The sequence below is a fragment of the Thermobia domestica genome, chromosome 5 (assembly GCF_964235325.1).
Source record: "Thermobia domestica chromosome 5, izTheDome1.hap1.1, whole genome shotgun sequence".
Lineage (NCBI taxonomy): Eukaryota > Metazoa > Arthropoda > Insecta > Zygentoma > Lepismatidae > Thermobia > Thermobia domestica.
The window spans coordinates 32,914,066-32,935,094 of NC_137458.1; the positions used below are offsets into that span (position 1 = coordinate 32,914,066).

General features: G+C 35.6%; 1 protein-coding gene across 4 annotated transcripts in view; it reads right to left on the reverse strand.

Moving 5' to 3' along the window:
* The window catches only part of LOC145685839 (uncharacterized), a 199,226-nt gene that overhangs the window by 112,258 nt on the left and 65,939 nt on the right, over positions 1-21,029 (reverse strand). For 2 of the 4 annotated variants that reach the window (XM_081758450.1, XM_081758451.1), the window contains one exon: positions 15,010-15,234. The exons of the other annotated variants lie outside the window; for them this stretch is intronic. The gene's annotated coding sequence lies outside the window, so the exon portion shown is untranslated. The remainder of the gene's footprint in view (positions 1-15,009; positions 15,235-21,029) is intronic. 4 annotated transcript variants of the gene reach the window in all.

Below are 21,029 nucleotides of genomic sequence, written 5' to 3' on the forward strand. Positions count from 1 at the left end.
CCAGTGTCCTATATATACAGATTATTACAATTTTTTCCACTGGGAGCTCCAATATACAACATTCAAATTTTTTCATCGTTTATATGTTTAAACTTAGTGCATTCTTTAAATTTTAAATTGTTTTACAAAAATGCTTGAACCACCCTTGTTTTCTTATCTCTACAGAAACTACTTGCTAGCTTGAAATTTGGTAAATTTATAGTTGCTATATTGTTTTGTGCACACCAATGTTCGGTTATACAAATAATATCTACATCTTTCAGAATTTCCGTCAACAAAATTTCCATCGTTGTTTCCCAATGGAAAACCCTTGTACATTTTGATGAAAGATACGCAAGCCTACTCGTTGTGTTAAATGTACCCTTGACCTAAAAAACAAGTGCCTTCATCCACATTCTTCTTACTCTGAGTTACTTCCCAAGGTATTGGCAATGCTGCTTGAGACCTAGATTTATTACTCATATCAATGTTAATTACATCACAAATTTCATTACTTAACAATTCTTTTCCCTTTTTATTTAAATGCAAACCATGCCTTGTGAACATTTCTCTACCGAATTTACTTACATCTTCTGAAGTGTTACACAAAGATTGCAGCTTCACGTTAGCTTTACGAATCCCTGTAACACCCACACAAGTTTATGCTGGACAGCATCGTGACTGCGGGTTTTCTCAGAAATTCTCCCGTTTTCCTCAAATTTTCACTCTACTAATTATTTCATAATTTCCTTTCATTATTTAGCGTAAAGAGCGGTACTAATAGACGTTTAAAGAAACTAAAACTGAACGCCAAAAATATAGGCGGGTTGCGCGCGCAACAAAAAGTGGGTGGAGAGAGCAACAGCCAACTAGCAATCTACGCTCTTGCCACATTTACTTTTATCTTGCTCAGTCACTGTCAAGGTTTCATGTTTCGCGCGCGTGTTGAAGATTGGTTACAGCAGATCGCAGGCTTTGAGCTGTGGCTAGGTAAACGGCTGTCGTCTGCTTACTCCTGCAATACGAGGGGGAGGTGGCACATGACAAGGGAGAGTTGACAACATCGAGCTGTAAGGTGCGCGCGCAACCCGCCTATATTTTTTGCGTTTGCTTAGAAAATTCCATTTAAGAAATAGTTTCACCAGAGTTGAGAGCATCAATTGCTTTTCCTTTTTTAAATGGCTTCAATTCTTTGTGCTGAATAAAGTGCGTCACGTTACGTTAAATAATTTTATATGTAAGGCATATACTATATATATGATTAAACAATGACAATCTCTTTTTCAGTAAAATTTGTACCGACGAAGACGGACAGGTGCAAAGTATATTTCACCGTCAGTGTCGACGTGACTTCACTGTTGTTCAACTCTAGAGCAGCCCCTGATATACAGGGTGTCCCAAGAGGGGCAATGTTTTAGGAAATGATAGTATAGATGATTCAAATGAAGATGAGTCAAATTTTGATCTATAACTGTTGTATGAATTGAAATAAAAGTAGAAAAATTAAAAAAAAACACAGTAACATGTAAAATATGGAACTGTAGGATTACTTCAAACATCAATGTACTTCTGAATGCGAAGTAAAACATTTTATGTTGCATTACGAAGCTCCTGATGTTGGTAACCAATTGACAGCATTCAAAATGTGAACTTCTAGTTCATCCCTTTATTCACCATTTCCCGGTAAACATCCAATTTCAAAAATTCGGCTAAACAGAAATCATGAAATGAGAGGTCAGGAGAATCAGGTGGCTAAGTGACAAGACTACATGGCTAATCATTATTTACGTTAGGTGGCATTCAGCTCTTCAACGATGGACCGACTGGCATGAGCAAAGGACAAGCTGATACTACTACTTATTGCATTAATTTTTATTGTGACGGCAATTAAAGCACGATAGTTAAGTACTTAAGCAGATAATAAAGGGAAAAATACGATGTTATCACCTATTGGCTAATGCAGTCATACATGATTGTAAGGAGATGAAAAGAGCCATACAGAATGTCACAACAGCTTCTCAAAAATACTGGCACAAACATCAATGTACTTCTGAATGCGAAATGAAACATTTTATGTTCCATTACGAAGCTCCCGATGTTAGTCGCTAATTAACAGCATTCAAAATGTGAACTTCTAGTTCATCCCTTTATTCACCATTTCCCGGTAAACATCCAATTTCACCCATTCGGCTAAGCAGAAATCATGAAGTGTGAGGTCAGGAGAATCAGGTGGCTAACTGACAAGACTACATGGCTAATCATTTTTTACGTTAGGTGGCATTCAGCTCTTCAACGATGGACCGACTCACATGTGCTGGTGCTCTGTCATGCTGGAAGATGAGGTTCCCCCTTCTGTGCAAAGAAATATAGTGTCACTGGTCCGCCAAATACTTTTGTACCATATGGAGGTACCGATGTGCATGCATATATTCACGAAGAATAAGGAGGTCAACCCAACTATGCCACACCAATTTATGGAAAATCTGTCTTGATACTCTATGACTAGGTTTGCCCTAAGCTTTTCCAGAGCTCAAGTGTATCTGTTATGGCTACTATAGGAGTGGTCGACTCATCCGTGAAGAAAATGCGTGACACTTGTACAATATTATGCAATAACCATAAACAATAACAAAATTGAAGGCGGGAAACGTAATCAGCGGGAAATAAATGCTGCACCGGTTAGTGGTGAAATGGATACTAATGTGAGCCACATAGGAGTACGTGGAATACACAGATGTGTTAACAATCATCTGCTACTTGCAGTAAAATTTCGTTGTAGCACAGTAGCTAATACCTCCTGTTCTTCTACAGATTGTCTTGTTTCACGTTCAGAAATCACTTTAGCACTGGAAACTGTTCTACACTCTCTCAATATACGAAAAGTGTTAATAACACTGCATATTTCGTATCCTACGTAATGGAATATCTATCCTCTATTTTTCAAGAGTCGCATGTGCACTTCCGTTTTTAAAAAAAATACACAAACACCATGTCCCTACACTCTTCATTTATGGAGAAATCACTTTACAGTAACTATGTCTAAAATGCTTTGGGAACAATCCAGACAGAGAACTTACAAATGTGCGCATGATTCAGGTACACACTTTCGCAACATTGTATATATATGATGGTTTAATGAGTAAGCTGTCACCAGTTGGCAAACATCCGGATTCGACATGAAATATTCTTATTTGACAAACATTTTAAGAGGTATAAGTCTCGAAACTACTATTCAGTAATTGTTAGGAAACATGTTGATTTACTTACAAGCTAATACCTACATCAATATATTAATTACATCCAAAACATGAAGCGTACTGACCTTGGTAACGAGATTTTTTACTTCTGTGCGTATCTCAATTGTCGTTCAAAATCGGACCCATGTCCATATGATAGATTTTGATTAGAATTGTCCATTCTAGTATTTCCCGAAGCATTCCCGTGCTCTCCCGGAACAATCTATATACAGGATATAACAGCTTGTTGTTTACAACACTTGGGAGTAATTCTAGACATGAAAACAAGGAAAAGTGTCCATGTAACAAGAAGTCCAATAGCGCATCTATCCGGAGTTACTGGCATCAGAAAGTGTGACGAAATAAGCGTCCGCTTGGGATAGTGGCAAAATGACGAATCATAGAACTGCGGCACACAAAGAAATAGTATGCAGAGAATCCAAAGTGTAGTAATCGGTTGTGTACACTGAGAGTGCAAGGAATTCCCCAAAGGAAGAAAGGGATTCCCCGAACTTTCTGAAGGACCAAAATTGGCGAAATGCGCGGCTTCGTTGCAATACGTACGGCGTGCTGTGATAGATGTTAATCGCATAATCCCATTCAAGATGGCGGACAAAACATGATGTGCAGGGTTGAATATCCACATGCAGGAAGAATTACATGCGTGCATGTAGAATGTAGTGAACTACATTCGAAGTGATGGCATTACAAACATTGTACACTATGGTATGCTGATTGCAGTAGCAGGAATATTATCAGTTGGGTAAGAACATTTTCCCAGTCGGTATGCCGGCATTCGATATCTTGCTGCAGCCACCCTGACCACGGTTTTGCAGTGCTTCTCATCAGTCACACTTGGCAATGCCTGGACACCTCTCCTACATCCCTGTCCCCGGCATTGTCAAAGTTGCTGCAATGTCATAAAGAGCGTTTAAATAAATTAGGATAGCCTACAGTCACTTCTCATAGCTAGTTTGTGGGTTAATAACGGGATATGCATGATGTCAGCTAACTTCATCAAGTACAAGACGTACATGCTTGAAGAAACAGAATTTTCAATGCACGAGCTATACATACATTTCGGGGATGGGCGATGGAGTGTTACCAACCCACATACATGTATCCTGTACACGAGCACCTAACAGAAAAAAAAAAAACGAGCAATGCTCGTTTCTCATTTGTATCAAGCACACCACAGGCACATGTTTGTAAGCAATCCACTAGAGGAGTTAACATGCTGGTTTTGTATGGCGTTCGCAGTGTTTCGCTTTCCAGGCCGTGTTTATAAGGTAGATTGTAAGTTACATCAAATCTCGTTCCTGACTTAAAGTGGGCAGTTGTGGAACGTGTGATTTGTAAGAATACAGCAACAGGAAGACAGTGCTCTGGAGTTAACTGAGGTTTTTGTATGTGATATCACGTTGTGGCAAGGATGACACATTACTCATTATCCGAGCTGACTGGTATGCATCTCATTTATGGGGAGGCAAAGGGTAATAGGAGAGAGGAGTAGCGGTTGGAGTGATAGGTTCCCTAATCGACGAGTACCGTCGCACGTCCTTTTCCAACCGGTCGATCTTCGTCTTCGAGAAATAGGATCGCTGAGACTAGAAATGGGTATCGGAAGACTTCGGGATCTGCTGTTAGGTTTGAAGAGGTAGATGTTGCGGGAATTCAGGTCCGTCCTCAATCCAGCACACGTAGTACAGCCCAGACACTACACGCCAGTCATATGAATGTGCGGCACGTCCTGCATGATGAAGCTATGCACCTATTCAAGTTGAAGAAAGCATATGAGCTATTGCTAGACGCCTTTCTCCGCGGTGTGGATTTTTGCCAATGGTACTTACGTCAAACTATCGTCATTCTGAACTTTCCAACTGTGGTTTTTTGGACCAACGAAGTAATATTTACCAAGACGGATGTGTTCAATAGTCAGGTGTGGGATGCGGAAAATCCACATGCCCCTTGGTGCACGATCAGCAATACAAATTTGCAATCAATGTGTGGTGCGGCATTTTAAACGACCATCTAACTGGGCTTTACATGTTGCCTAATCGCCTTCGTTGTGACACGTCTATTAATTGTGGTTCGTATAATGAATGATAAGAGAACAAATTGTACTTCAATATCAAATTTCGAAGACAATCAAGTTGTGTGAGTAGCGAAAAACTGAAATGTGTTATATTCGCTACCAGAAACACGAGGACGTTGGTAGACTTATAGTGATCTTTATTTTTCCCTTTAAATTTGCCATTCAGCGTTGATAAAATTTCATATTGCTCCTATATGATTTTTTTGTCTCGAAGTTCATGTTTTATTGACTTCTTAAACAAAAGAGAGAAAGGATAACTAAATTTTAAAAGAGGACTCCGGGAAAGCTTGTCCTTACAATCTTGGTGTGCAACGTATATAGATTAATATAATGTAATCTATCCCCGCATCTTTTTAAGGATTATGGGATTGTGTAACTTGCATTTCGATTGTCTTGTAAAATTTAATTACACCGCATTTTAAGGATTATTATCGAAATCCAGCCAGTTGGGATGTAAATATTTGATAAAACATGAGGTATGGGTGGAGTAGGCATAAATATCCCATATTGCAGCATATAATAAATTTACAGCTTTTATTTATGAGAACAGAAATTCTCCCTGGAACCCCTCTGAATTTATATCTAGATCTGTCTCAGGTAGCAAATTAACCTTCGCCGAATCGCGTACTGCCAACTCACGTTTCCATATACACAATTAGGCCGTCATCGATTATTGACGTTTTTTTTAACTTTCTGCATGATGCAAAGTGTGTTTTGGAATAACTAGGTTTAGTAAATTAAAACAAATCACTATTAACCAAAAACTATATTTACATTTAAGTACAACACTGCAAAATATGAATGAATACACAGTGAACAAAACAAGAAAAAACAGAATCTAACCTAATCAACATAAATATCACTGTCCTCGTTCTAAGATTGCTGGCATTTATTGGAAGTAGTAGTAATTATTGAGTGCTTTTTGCACATGTTTCCCCACAATCGGTACATTCAACACGGGTTCTAAGCTAATCAAAATCCATGTCACAGTCCTCGTTGTGATATTGCTGGCATGTATTGCAAGTAATAGTAATGGTTGAGTGCTTTTTGCACACATTTTTTCCACAATCTTTACGTTCAAGGCGAGTTCTGTTCCTTTTTCCTTCATCAGCAGATGTAGCAAATATCTCTTCGGATTAGATGGACTGGTTCATAATCGTAGTTTGCTCTCTGTATTGTGCCAAGAACACCTCAGCATTTTTTTTTTTTTTTTTTTTTCAAAGATGAGATTTTAGAACGATCTTTCAGGTTTCCATTGATTAGCTCTAATGCTAAGTCGTACAGACACGGTCTTCTTGTATTATTTTTGATGTTACGGCAGTTAAATTGAAAAATCCTCAGAGTTCATACCTGCCAAATAAAGTAATCGGAAAAATATTACCATAGGCCACCTTCGTGTTTTCCTTGCAATACTTATTCTTGAGCACATTTGGACAAATGTATCAACTCCATCTTTTGTGTAGGAGTGTGATTTGTGTAGGTTTGCCAGTGTGAGGATCAACAGTGTTAGATTTGTGTATGGTAGAGAGTATAAACAATCATAGAAAATAAACTTTTGTCATCTTGGCATCCAAACATGTAGCTCCCAGGCAGAGAATTTTTGGTTGTATTTACAAATTCGGGAGGGATTTCGTTTTTGTTTTTTCTTATAGTTCCCAAACATGTTAGACCCACACTAAGCAGGTGTTCTACTAATTGATAATTGGTAAAATAATTATCCATTGTTGCGTTGCAGTAGGTCCGTTTCATACTTTTTACCAGTCTCAATACATCATCACTCGGTTCATTCGAGAGCATGAAAGGACCTCGGGGTTGCTTTCTACAATATACTGCAAGATTTAAGTGTAGAACATACGAGCATCACACAGTGCAAAATTTTCAACCCGTACTTCGCATACTTTTCAGCTATATATTGAATAAACCTGCAGCGATCACTGAACGCTACTAGCATCTCATAAATGGTAGTATATTCTTCTAAACTGAATGAGTAGGCCCCGGATTGGGTCTAGTTTGTCAGTTGCATAACGTTGTGCTCTAGTATGTATGTCATCAAACTTTATTGCTCTTAACAAAAATGTGAACCTTTTCGCTGAAATTAACTCTTAAAATTGTCGGTCCCGTCCCGATTGTATTAAAAAAAATTCTGATATATCGGCATGATTTCCTCTTTTTACCCCAATCAAAAACAGAACGCCAAACACTGCTAAAATTTATGCCTTTGTTGTTAGCCTATAATCTCTTGCTCGAACATTAAAATCAACACTTTGGTTGCCGAGTATTTCCCGCTGGGTTATCTTTTGTTTTACCGGCATACAAATATTTGCATATTTTACAATATTGTGTAACACTGAAGAGCTAATTATTAGTGAAAAGCATTCCAAGCGAGTTTTACAGTTATGATTGGATTTGCAGGTATCCTGACACTATGGTTTGCTCCAATTGTTTCATTATCTTTACCTATGCAAAATTCCATACCCGTTCTTCCATCTGCTGCAATCTCTTCATGTTCAGCGGAATCCAAGTCAGTCTTTGTGTCACTATTATGAGTAGCATCTTCAATCTCCTGTGCAACGTAGTCTGCATTGTCTGAATCACCATCACAGTCTTGCATGTTACAGGCACCTTATACGGATAGCCCTGCACCTTCATTCTCACCTTCTTCCCTGTTCAACTCGGCCAGGACTCGCCGAATACCTTCATCGGTAACATAGCGTTCAGTCCTGAACAAAAACAGACAACCACTCTTTAGTTTTCAGAAAAAAATTGGAATTTTCAGAAAAAAACTTTTGGAACAAAGAAAATTGGATATAATACGACAAAGATGTAAACATTGGTATGAATTCAGAAAGAAGACAATTCAATTATCCCCTTCCTCCTTTCTCTATTGCATCCAATTTCCCCATCTGGTAACTTTCCTTACCCTGGATGCACATTTTGTTTTTGAGCTGGCTGTATCAACGTATTTTCGCTCGTTTTTTGTTTCCCGCTCTTTCTAGTTTTGTTTACTTTTCTTTGTGGTGCAATCTCTTCTCCTTTTAAGTGTTACAAAATGATCAAAAATGAAACAGCCAATCAAAAAAAAAAAAAAAAATGACACTTTTACTTACATTTTTACGTAGTTGCGCAAAAAAATCACGTTTTCGCTCGCACTCACGGCAGATAGGCCGTACACCCTCCCCTCCAACTTTGGTATTGTACTGAGCCGGAAGTAGACACTGGTTAGACCGCAACCTGCTCAGAATGTAGAGGGCGGGAATGTAAATAGAGAATACACATCCCTCCAGCCATAATCTTAGCGCTCTGAGAAGTGCACACAAAAAATATAAAAGACGGCCAAGTTGCCGCGGGAGTGAGCTGATGGAGGTTAATTCCACTAATTGTATGGCTGCAAGAGATTGGGTGTTTCCTTTTAACAATACTCAACATATGCATGAAATGATTTATTACGAATAGGACTGAACTCGAATAAATTAATTACAAGATAACCGGTTGGTAATAGTGCTGTTTATACTTTAGATACAAAACCGGCAACCTCAACTCGTTCGTTGGGGATATACTATACTCGGAGCAAAGTACGACACGAACTCACTATAAAGGAGGACTGGTTACCATATTGCTGCATTCTCAGTATTCAACTACAGCTATCCTGCATCAACGTAATACTCAAGATGTGGCAACAGAGTAACACGTCTTCCTTAAATAGCACTTCATTTCGTGTTTTAATTTATAAGAAAAATTGCAATTGTTAACTTACGTTGTAAAAAAAAAAAAAAAAAAAAAAACATAGCATCTTTCTAGTATGGTTTCAACCTGTAGCGCAAGTAACGAAAGCGAGTACTTTCGTCATGTAACAGCGCAGAAGCCCGCAAAATAATCGTGTGGTAATTCTTTTTTCTCTTTCATAAAGTTTCATTATATTTTACTCCAATGTTTAATATCAATAACACCAAAATTCATCCCACCAAATAAACTTATTATGTAAGAAAAACTACAAAATAGTCAAGTCTATAGCTGCTTTCTCTTTTGTTGACATTTATCAATGTTAATAACCGGTTAGATGTGTTGTAATAAGATTAAATGAAAGAGAATTCACTGAAAGCAAGTTATTAACTTTATTTCTATTATTTGACAGGACGATGTTAGGAGGAAATGCAGTTCTGAACGTTCCTCTCTCAATAGTAAAAAAAAAAAAAGTTTAATACCATAACACATGTTTCTCTAGCAGTATCCGTCACCCTTGTCTTCGAGAAGCTACGAATATTAATAATTAAAGTAATAAAAGATGTTCCTTCAGAAACTAAATTTACTTTTTCTTTTCCGGTTAATTGAAAATAGTGAGATTTGTACAAATATGTACATCAAGGAGGGAATATTTAAAAAATATATATATGTATTAAGTGAGGTGTCTTTAAAATTATCAAAACAAATTTAGAAAATTGGCACAATTTTAATTCCATATTCATCTATTGTTCTGCACGCAATTCACGATACTCATAGTTGATGAAAGAATTGAATTTTTTTCTGGCGACCTGATTTTAGTAAGTCCTGTCGGGCTATCAGCCAGGTGAAAATAATGATATCCGACATTACGAACGCAGATATCGCCCTTCTCTCGCCGCTTTCTGTCTGATGACCAATATCAACATTTTTCATTTGACACAAATTTTCTGTATTTTGAAGATTAATGACTAAAAGTTTATTGACAGTAACAGGCAACTTCTTTGCTTCAACAAACCGTTCCATCATGTTTCATATTAAACTGTCCAACTCTGAGAGCAAAAACGTGCCAAGAGGACGTGATATCTTTTATCGCCTTGAAAATGATTTACTCTTGGATGTTACAGTTTTAAAAAAGATTAACTTACATTCCATGAATTTATCTTCGGTTTCATCCATAACAGTTCTAAATGGCCTTGCCTGCATTATTTTCGAACTATTAACAAATGTCTTTATGGAATCAAAAATCTGCAAGGCTCCTTCTAAAGGACCGTTCTCAAGACACCTTGTGACACAATACTTTATAGGGAAGACGCCACTTCCAGACAGTGACACAAATTCAGCACAACGTGCTGAAGAATCATTGAAAATATAGTAAATGTCTCGCAAAAAAATATGCAAAGTCCTACTGTAAAGCTTGTCACCCTGTTCTCAGTGCAACATGCACACATAAAGACCAGAAACATTTCTATTGACTAGCATTTTGCCACCAGAACATTCTTCTTTCATCTGTTGATCTAGTTTCCATATGGAAGAAAGGCTTACATTCGAACCATCCATAGACATTTTAAGAATATTTTTTCAAGGAAGTAACTAAAGGCCAGTATTCAAAGCATTGAACAAATGTTGGGCTGTAGAATTACCTAAATATACACTGTTTGAAAAACGTGTGGACCTTGATTAAAATGAAATGAAATGAAATGAAATATTTATGTCAAAAAAATCACAAGAGATCCATTTGCTCCCTCTGAACCACTTTGTTCAAACTTTTGTCAAAGCAAATAGCACAATCTTCACAATTCCTCAGCCTCTTTTGAAGTAAGTTGTCAAAGTGTCGTGCTAGTTCATGATTAATCACGTACATTTTGTTCTGCTTATTTTAAGCTTTGAGGTAAGGCAATCACACTGTCTGGAAACATTATACGAAATATGTCTTCTAAATCTATGCACGAACTTATGGACATTTTACTGTTTATCAACTGCAGTCCCCAAACTACCTCTGCACTTGTTACGTCCTGTCCTGAACAATATGTTTCTATTGTTTGCAGAATAGGAGAATGCAATATTGGAAATGTTTGGGAAGGTCCTGGTTGAAGTCTTGTATCAGAGACATCTGCACCTTGCGAACACTAATATTGTTCTCTTCCTTGGATTAAGTCCTTCAGTTTTTCAACCACCAGTAATACCAAACGAAGTTTCTAAAGCTATTTTGGGAGCTTTTCAATTTCATTAGCTTTATACGACCTTGCCCCTTTGCATGTGATACCAAAGCCTGTTGTCCCATGTTTGCCAAACAAATAGTTTTCTTGCATTAATCCAATGTTCTCGGGATTGCTGCCAGAGTGAGTGTTGCTGTGCTGAGCTTTCGTTACCATACAGCGGCAACATCTTCAGAGTTATGTGATCTATAGCTCTGAAGATGTTGCCGCTGTATGGTAACGAAAGCTCAGCACAGCAACACTCACTCTGACAGCAATCCCGAGAACATTGGATTAATAGTAGACGCCAGCAAAGCTTCAAGATCATATAGTTTTCTTGCATGCTGCGCAATAAGCATAGAATTTGTCAGAAGCCGGACGCAGCCATTCATAAAACTGAGGATTTAATGAGGATTAAGCTATTGCCCACTAAATGCTGTTTTCTTTCCTGCCATCATTGTAGAGTTAGTGTTGAAAGTTCTGTAACGAAACAAAATGCAAATCTATGATAAATTATTATGATAAAAGTCATATTAAATGTTGTCTTCATAAGTCATTTGCTACCGCCAGCAACAGAAAGCAAGCTGAGATACAACATCACAGTCACCAAACTTCACGCTGTTTTGAATAAGGAAAAGCGTACAGAAAATACATCAATAGGGTCTTCTACCTGGAGGCAAAAACCAGAATCGAGAACTATTTAATATTTGTTTAATTAAAACAAATAGAACCGGTACTAATAATCTCCCGCACCGCCATTTCTGAACATAGGCTTACGGTTATGTTCAAGGCAAATTATATATTAGGGCATTAAAATTTAACAGTATAAAATGTGGAAACAAAGAACAGGGATTGTGTTAAAAAATATATACAAACATATACACAAGCCATCATTGCTTGCACTAAAAACGTTACTTTTTCTTCTTTGCCTCATGTCATAAAGGACGTGCAATATCAGAAAAAGTGAAGATACATTTGTAGTTGCACATAATTTCATTGTCTCAAACTTCTAGAGAATGGAATTTCGCCTTTCACGTGTACATATAAATACACAATAGTCAGTACTATTATTTTTCCATAATAACTTTTCTTATATCGTTCGCCATCACTCTCTGAAAACAATTTCTCTCTTGTCTCTCTTATGAAACTGGGTAGCATGTTTTCCAACACAAGCCTAAAAGAATACCGTACCCGTATATGAAATGTTAAGGATAGAATTATCTTCCTTTATTAATAATTAACGCTTTTACTATTAGGCTACAGTGTGCAAGGGAACTGCTTGGTATGTACGCAATCGCGATCGCACTTCCGTAATTTAAATCTCATTCGGCGGCTTTTCCGGGACTCTTTTCTATGCTATACAAATAAATAATTCAAAAGCTCACCATCTTCACTGACTACTACTTATTTAAAAAAATATATATATATTTTCCCTTACTTTCGCATCATTTCTTAAAGTTTCCCTGACTTGTAATGACCAGTTTTAAATTCCCTGCCTTTCAATGAATTTTGTTGACTTTCATAGTTTGTGGTAACCATGCTATTGATATATATATATATATATGTATATATATACGTACGTTTGGGAATTATGCTTAATGAATTTTTTCACGCTCGGTCAATCGCTGTAATGATGTTTACCAGTAATGTAGAACAAAAAGCAAAGCGACTTTTTTAAAAAAAAGTTCTCTCCTATTAGTACGAACAAATAATAAAATGTATTTCTTTATTTCTCAGTTATTTTCAAACGGATGGGAATATGCTTCAATTAGAAATGGAAATTACTAAAGCCATACTTGTATTTTCTCAACACTACATTGGGATTCAAATCCGATTTAAACTAGTCGCTGATACGTTTATTGTAAAAATTAAAAAAAAAACGTGTAACAGTTTCGCCAACTATTCATTTGGCTTCATCAAGCACTATCACAAAAGCCAAGTGGGTAGTTGGCAAAACTGTTACACGTTAAAATTTTTTACAATAAATGTATTATTTTTAGCGAGTAGTTTAAATCGGATTGAAGTCTACTAAAAGCATAGCTTCTACAAAAGAAAATATTACATTTGGATAATGATATACATACAAACGAAAAGGAATTGCATTAGGAAAAAAAAAAACTAAAATCTTCTCTTACAATAACTACTTTATAACACAGACCCCACAAATGCTTCAGTTAAACAAAAGCGACCTTCTAAAGATCTACCTCCATCTTTTCAAACTATACTTTGATAATTACACAGATAAAAACAAAAGTTGCATAACAAAGTTTAAAACTCCTGAATTTTTCCTACGTGTTTGACAGAGTATGTGACGTATAGTACGATTTATCTTATATTACATGGTTAGATTCAGTTTTGATGAAGCTATAAGGTATTGAAGGTAATGGGACCCTTTATATGTCCACTTGTTCTTTTTCAGTGATAAATCGTCGTTGTTTTTGCATTGACTAATTGCCATATGGTACTTCATGGACCTAAACAGTATCTAGAGCCAATTGCACATAACAAAACAGACTAGTTTTTATCTAAGTAATGTTCAACAGAAATATAAAATGATTTGTTACTCATTTACAGATTTTATTTTACTTGTTTTTTTCTCTTCTATTTGGAAATGTACATCAAGTTTTGTTTTAACTTTAAATTTTGGGGGGACTTGAGGAAAGTGGGTTCATAAGCAACAGCTTGTTTAGTTTATACGTAAACATGTCATTGCTTACAAAGATCATTTATTTGTCAAACCTATTGCCAGAGTAAATTGGCTACTGGAAATGAGATTTAAAAAAAAGTTCTCAAATAAGTCAATGTTTGTCTTTAAGACAACGCCCATTTTATAAAGTTGCTTTTTCATATCTGTTTCCTTACCCTGAGGTACTATAACAGTATTTGCCTCGTATGTTTCGAGAGGCGTCTGGCCTATGGATTTAAACCCTGAGTGTAATAGGGATCCTATTCTACGCATGTGTCATATAGAATCACTCAACCCTTTCGTTACTCTATAAAACCGCTTACTTCTTCCTTTCTAGAAATCGAAATATAAGTGAGTGTCAATGATGAAAAATGTGTCCCATGAAATATGACTGAGGTTTCATGGATTCCCTACGTGAGGCACGAGAATTCCTTAGTTTTGTGTGTAAAATGGAGCATCGATCCTTTAAGAGGTATTTAAAGTACGAATGCGGTTTTAATACGTACAAAATTTATTAAAGCTCAATTTTACCAAATAAAATACAATTTTAGCCAATAACGCCAACTAGGCTCCGTTATTTAGAAAAAAAAAGAAAAAAAAGCAACTTCTCAAGCCCTGTTTATGGTTGAGTCACACTAAATTTGTATTAATTCCATCTATAAATGGACGAGCACTTACTCAACGTTGATTGGAAAAGGGACAATACTGTAAATAAGTATATTATATCAATTTTATTATTTTCTCGGGTTCGACTGAAGGCCGAAGAAAAAGGAGTCAAAAGTAGGATGTAGGCCGCGAGTCTCACATGTCTGTTGTAGAGTAATACTATTCGCAAAATCACTGGAAACTACAATCAATTGTAAACTTGCTGTCCCTACAAAAATCACGTATCACACTGCTGTCTCAAACATCAAGGCAAATCATTGTTACTAGGGCAGTATAAACTCTCTCATTGGAAACTTGCTACGTTTCCGTCACCAACAGCTCGCACAAAATTATTAACATTATCTACAATGATACATTTGACTATACAGAAGAGAAAACAATATCTCCCAATCAAATATATAGCACGCAGGTTGATGATGGCTCAATACTTACAAAATGATTGCTTCCAGTGCTAATTGGAGGAGAACTAATTTTTCTTATGGGTATCCTTCCGCATGCACTACTAAGAAATCTGCCACAGTTGTTCATCCAACGATTTTTGAGTGGACAGAAACACCATTCTGGAATATGGTTCGAACATATCTAACACCATCTATGAAACACATTCCTCAGATGGATAGGTCTTTCCGTACGAATGTCTCTAACCAGAATGCATTTCTAAAAATGAAACAATTAAAAGAAATAAGAAGTCCCAACAAAAAGTATGGCAAGATCAATAAAATGGCAATTTCAGAGTTAACGTTAAACGAAACGTTCCATACTTTATTATTTTAAAATGTTACCTTATGATAACTGAAACACTAAGGTAGTGTGTACTTTCAGAATTTTAGATGACTAATGTCATAACTATTGGTATTCAAATGATCAAACCTCAATCCCTAAATTTTCTCTGAATCTATCACATAGTTCCGAAAATTTGTTAAAATAAAATAAAATAAAAATAGTTCAAGAGCTCGCACCGCATAAGATATTTACAAAAATGATCGGCTGGCACTTGAAGAGGACTTAATTATCTTTATATACGATAAACAACATAACTAGCAGAAGTAGTAATCACGGAGAAAGTATTAACATAATTAACAAACTCAACAACACCTTTTAGATTTAAAACAAATATTCATGTTCGTTTCAACTACGCGAATAAGATTTAGAAGCATTATTCTTAGTATCAGTATTAATATTCTTTACTTAAAAAAGTTTACTGTATCTGTTGGTGTTAGGCATGACGTATGCGAATTTCTTCGTACAAAGCGTTTAACTAAAGTAATAACAAACAAGTCATAGAAGGGTAAAATTTACGTAGTTGTGCTGAATAATTTCTTTACAATGGTGATTATTTTCTCTCTCCCCTTTTACTCCTCTCCCAGAAGCATTTGAAGCACTAATGCATAAACATATTAATTACAAGATTAATTTGAAAGATGAGAACGGAACAATGCTTCTTGAGGAAATCCCCTAGTCACAGAAATTAGTATTTCTTTAACAAGAAAGAAAACGTTATTTCGATTTCATTACAGAAAATGAAATCACAGTACCTAGAATGATCTGTATTGAGCCTATCTAAACATTTGTAAACGACACAATATTCTGTACATAAGACAGAAGGTTACATCCCGTCACCAATCACATCAAAGAAATATATTTGAAGCTTACTATATTAGAACTAAAAACCCATTTTCGAACACTGGGAAAAAAACCTTGAAGAGGATCTGGATACGATTATTATCAATTAATAAAAACAAAAATTAAGGCTAGTTATACTTTAATATTTTGAAAGAATATATAAAACACACAGGAACAAAAATGGAGAGTTAAAATTTGTATGTATTAGTAACGATGTTAAATATGATTTAAAGTTACGGAGGTTGGAAGACAGATGGAAAGCAAATCACAGATTTAGGTATTATTTAAAAAAATACACAACAGAAGTTTTACTGTAGGTGCTAACTACTAATTAATTAGAACATTATTCATGTTAGTTTTCGATATATACTATATTCTAGACGCTCAATTACTAACTTCATATTAGTTACATTCAAAACAACATGTGGTATGTGTGACGTAGATAAAGTCTTTGTATTCATAGAGATCTACTCGTTAGAATCAGCACGCTCTTTTCCTGGGATTTCATCATTACTACGTTAATTCTGGATGATCACTTGCATTAAATATTGACATTACCACGTGCTTAATTTACCAAAAGCATCTTCACCACATATCAAATGTTAACCAGGACTCCAGTGGTTTCTGTTAGAGTCAGGCTTCTTACTTGAATGCACTCTACCTACCTTGATAAAATGAATGAATTAAAATTTCCAGTCTTCACGTCCTACATTTAGTTTCTACAGATTCAAGAAAACAAATGATTAATCAAAGTAAATGATTATAAAAGGATGGAATGACAATGTGAGAAGAAACAGAAGAACATGAGAAACCCTTCGCGCACGATGCTGATCGTAACCAATTTACTTGGCCAGGAAGTTAAATATAGATCCTTCGTATTAGAGTTGTGCTCTTGTTACAAATGTCGAGGAAATAACATCAAATATAAAGTATACATACACTGCTGGAAAAAGTAGAAAAGATTATTTCGTAGGTGTGGATACCTATATTATATAGCAAAAAGAAATCCCTTATACTATGGACTTGTATTTGAATCAATAGCCGATGGTCTTTTACTATCCCTGAGAAAAATTACACATTATACTATCATATACGTGGAAATATATTGAAGCAAGGGTTTTTAAAGAGCAGGATCGCCATCATTTCAGTGCCATTAATGAAGGTACCCGAGCTATTCTCTGCCAGAAAGACGATTATACACTAAGTTTTCTTGTATGTAAATTGACACTACTTTCTAAAAACTATAAATTCGAAATTGGAACCAACGATTTACATAGTGAGAACTTCGTGCGGAAGTGTTATAAATTCGAAATAACTTATACCGAGCTTATCGACTAACTTCCTTACAGTTACTGATGAGCTGATGCCTCTTACCAACTAGTGCCAGAGCGAACTCAGTGCACGTACGTAACTATTGAATAAGATTATAATTTATAGGCATAATTTCCTAGTATAATGTAGGCAACGAACGAGTTGCCATTAAATGCAAGGCACGAGTTTGGGAACGTGGGCGTTACGAAGATTTTCATGTTGTTCAACTTGTTCTTTCCACAGACAAAAAAAAAAAAAAAAAAAAAAAAAAAACACTATGATATAATTTCTCCGTCTTCTTTAGCCTGCACAGCGTAACCATGGGACGTAAATTTCAAAAATTTGTTTTTATTTTCCATTTTTAAGAAACTTATTTTCTGTAGTACGTAGTTGAAACATTTTCACTCTGGAGGTATTTTTCTTGTCTGTATCCAAAATCCTGTAATCCTAATACACCTCCAAGAAAAGTGGTTATAAACGTAAAGTTGATAATAAGACTAACACTACTATTGAAATAGGTACATAATCCGAAGGAAAGAGAATTTATACTTCAAGTCTTTTTTTTTTTTTTTTTTTTTTGCAATATATCTTACGATTTTTGTCAAAATCCGTGTCGATGAATAACTGGCAACTGCTAAACAAAAAGATATAATTTGTATAAGACAGGAAAATAAATACAGTTACAAACTTAAGAAGTTAATTTTCACACATATATGAAATAAATTTATAAGTGTACTTACCTAAAGGGGTGTTTAATATAGGAAACATGGAAACACGAAATTCGATTTTTTAACAACAAAAAGGTATTTTCCTATTATGTCTGGATTTCCTAGCTGCTGTTAACTTATTGTCTAGTTACCGAACCCTACGAAGATGCTCCTGGGAAAACACAAATTAACACAAACTAAAAGGAGAACCATACAAGTGTTGTGACATTGTGATTCCTTCATGTCCCAGCCGATAGTTATTTTCAGAACTTCCACACAGTTGAAGCCACTACTCGTAAAGCAGTTTCTGAGTCGTAAGAGATACCGTACGCATTACGTCACGTGAAATTTCAAGTTCTTTGCTGTGTTTATTGTCTGTATACGTACAGGATTATTCAAAAAGAAAACAGATTTCAAACATTTATTTCTTCCAAACTACAAAAGATAGAAACATGGTTCGAACGTTACTTGATTAAGAAGTTTACAATTTATTGTTAGTATTTATGGTGTGCATTCAACATGAGCACCGTGTGTTACACGACAAATGTCAAAACGGTGGCTTATTTCTTGCCACACACGAATCAGCTTGTCTCTACTTATCGAATTCACAGCTTCAACAATTCGATGTTGTAGACCTTCAAGAGTGTCAGGCATAGAAGGAATGTTAAGTTCTTTGCTTGCTCGTGATGTGGATTTCTTTGGGCTCCTTTCGTAAAGTGTACGAATACGCTCGACATTCTCGTTCGATGTGCGTGAACGTCCCGTGCTTTTCCCTTTGCAGATGCAACAATTTTCTACGAATTTTCGATGCCGCCCGGAAATTTGCTTATGATGCGGCGGTTGTTTATTAAATTGACGGCGAAATGCTCGCTGAACTGCAACAATAGACTCATGTTTTGCCAATTATAGCACACAAAAAGACTTCTCCTGTGGTGACGCCGCCATTTCACTACAGACAAACAACAAACAACAGCGCCAATGCGGCCGTGATTGGAACATCTATCCGGGCTGTTTAAATTGTAAACTTTTCTTAATCAAGTAACGTTCGAATCATGTTTCTATCTTTTGTAGTTTGGAAGAAATAAATGTTTGAAATCTGTTCTTTGTTTTTGAATAACTCTGTGTATCCTCAGACGAATTCTTGTACATTGTTTCTGGTTTTGACGCTTTGTCGAGGTTTTACAATTCCAAGCATTCAGTGTATATACTCACTGGAAATCTACGGTTCGTAATGTACTGACAGACATTTCGACCAATATTTTAGTGTACTGTTGGATGTGATTGTTACTTCCTTTTGTTCCTTTACAATTTATCTCTGAGACATGTCTTATGAATCATTTCCAGTAAATCATTCCGTGAAGTTGCTTAAATAAATCTAATAACTTTCGTTACAAGATGACACCTCATCAGAGAAAGGCTCAAATGTTGTATTCTCGGGAAAAGACGGGGTCAGGATAATGGGTGTGTTCTATAGATATGTTGGAAATTCTGTGCAGTGAGTCGTAGTGGGTACTTTCATGGGATATATAAGTCAAGAGCATTTGCCCTTACAATGGTGTAGCCGTTACTTTTGTCTCACAAACGAAAAGAGAATGTTTTCAAAACCAACCAGTCAATCAAATACCCAGTTAACTTCTGATATGGACTGAAATAGTGTGACGTCACATTCTTCTCGCTCCCATAGTGACAAACATTTTATTTTCTAAGGAAAACCGGCTAATAACTTACATATATTGCAAAAAGAGACGTGTACATTTTCGAATTATAAACATTAAAGAAAGAAGAACGGAATAAAAGACAGAAAATGAAGTTCGTTAAATTATATGTAAAATAGTATTAAGCATAGAAATATGGAAAGTAAAATAAGCGTGTTTACATGCTTTGGGAAGCGCTCATGTAAAAGGTTTAAATTAGTGAATATTATGCAGCAAAATAAAGTGAAATCCAACCCAATAGTTACGTTTTACAGAAATCATATGCATTTTGTTAAGTGTGATAGCCTAGCCTACTTAAATTTTATTTTTAATTTGAAATTGCACTGGCCATATTGTGTTACCAGTTAATGGTCTTAACACAAAATAAGTGGTTAATCTTATATATATAAAGCGATGAATGTTCCAGGGTAACTATAGAATGAATCGAGCAATTTTAACCTAGTCATAGTGCATTCGAACAATTACTTTATAACAAAAAATATATAAACGGTACAGTTACAGTCATAAATAGTGGCTTCTCGGATAATGAAGCTCAATTATTTCATTTAAATATTTTCATTGTACAAAAAGCTAATCAAAACAAACACTCGAAAGTAAAATACGAATACACAAGGATTTTTAATGAAATAAATATCTCGCATTTCAATTTTACTAAGCCATGAAACCTGGGAGCAAATATACACCAAAAAATCGATAAATACACCAAGAAATCGATAAATAAGCTTGGAGCATTTTCCATGACACATATACTCGTTACTTCAATGAGGCATTTCCTAGAAAACTTCGCCCAATTCCAATAAAAAATAACAAATCTTGGATAACTCCTGCGATTAAAGTTTCTAGTAAGAGTTAGGATATTCAAATTTAGCATATAAGAGAGGCGAGTTAACAAGTAACATGACAACTAAAAATTGGCAAAAACACGATATCACTCAACACTCATAAAATCTGAAAATAAAACCGCCACATTATGGAGTATAGTAAAATATGAAATTAATACTAAAGAACGAGTAATTGAAGAAAACATTGAAATTGAATCAAACGACAATCTTACTAGTGATCCATTTATTATTGCCAATCTTTTCAACAATCACTT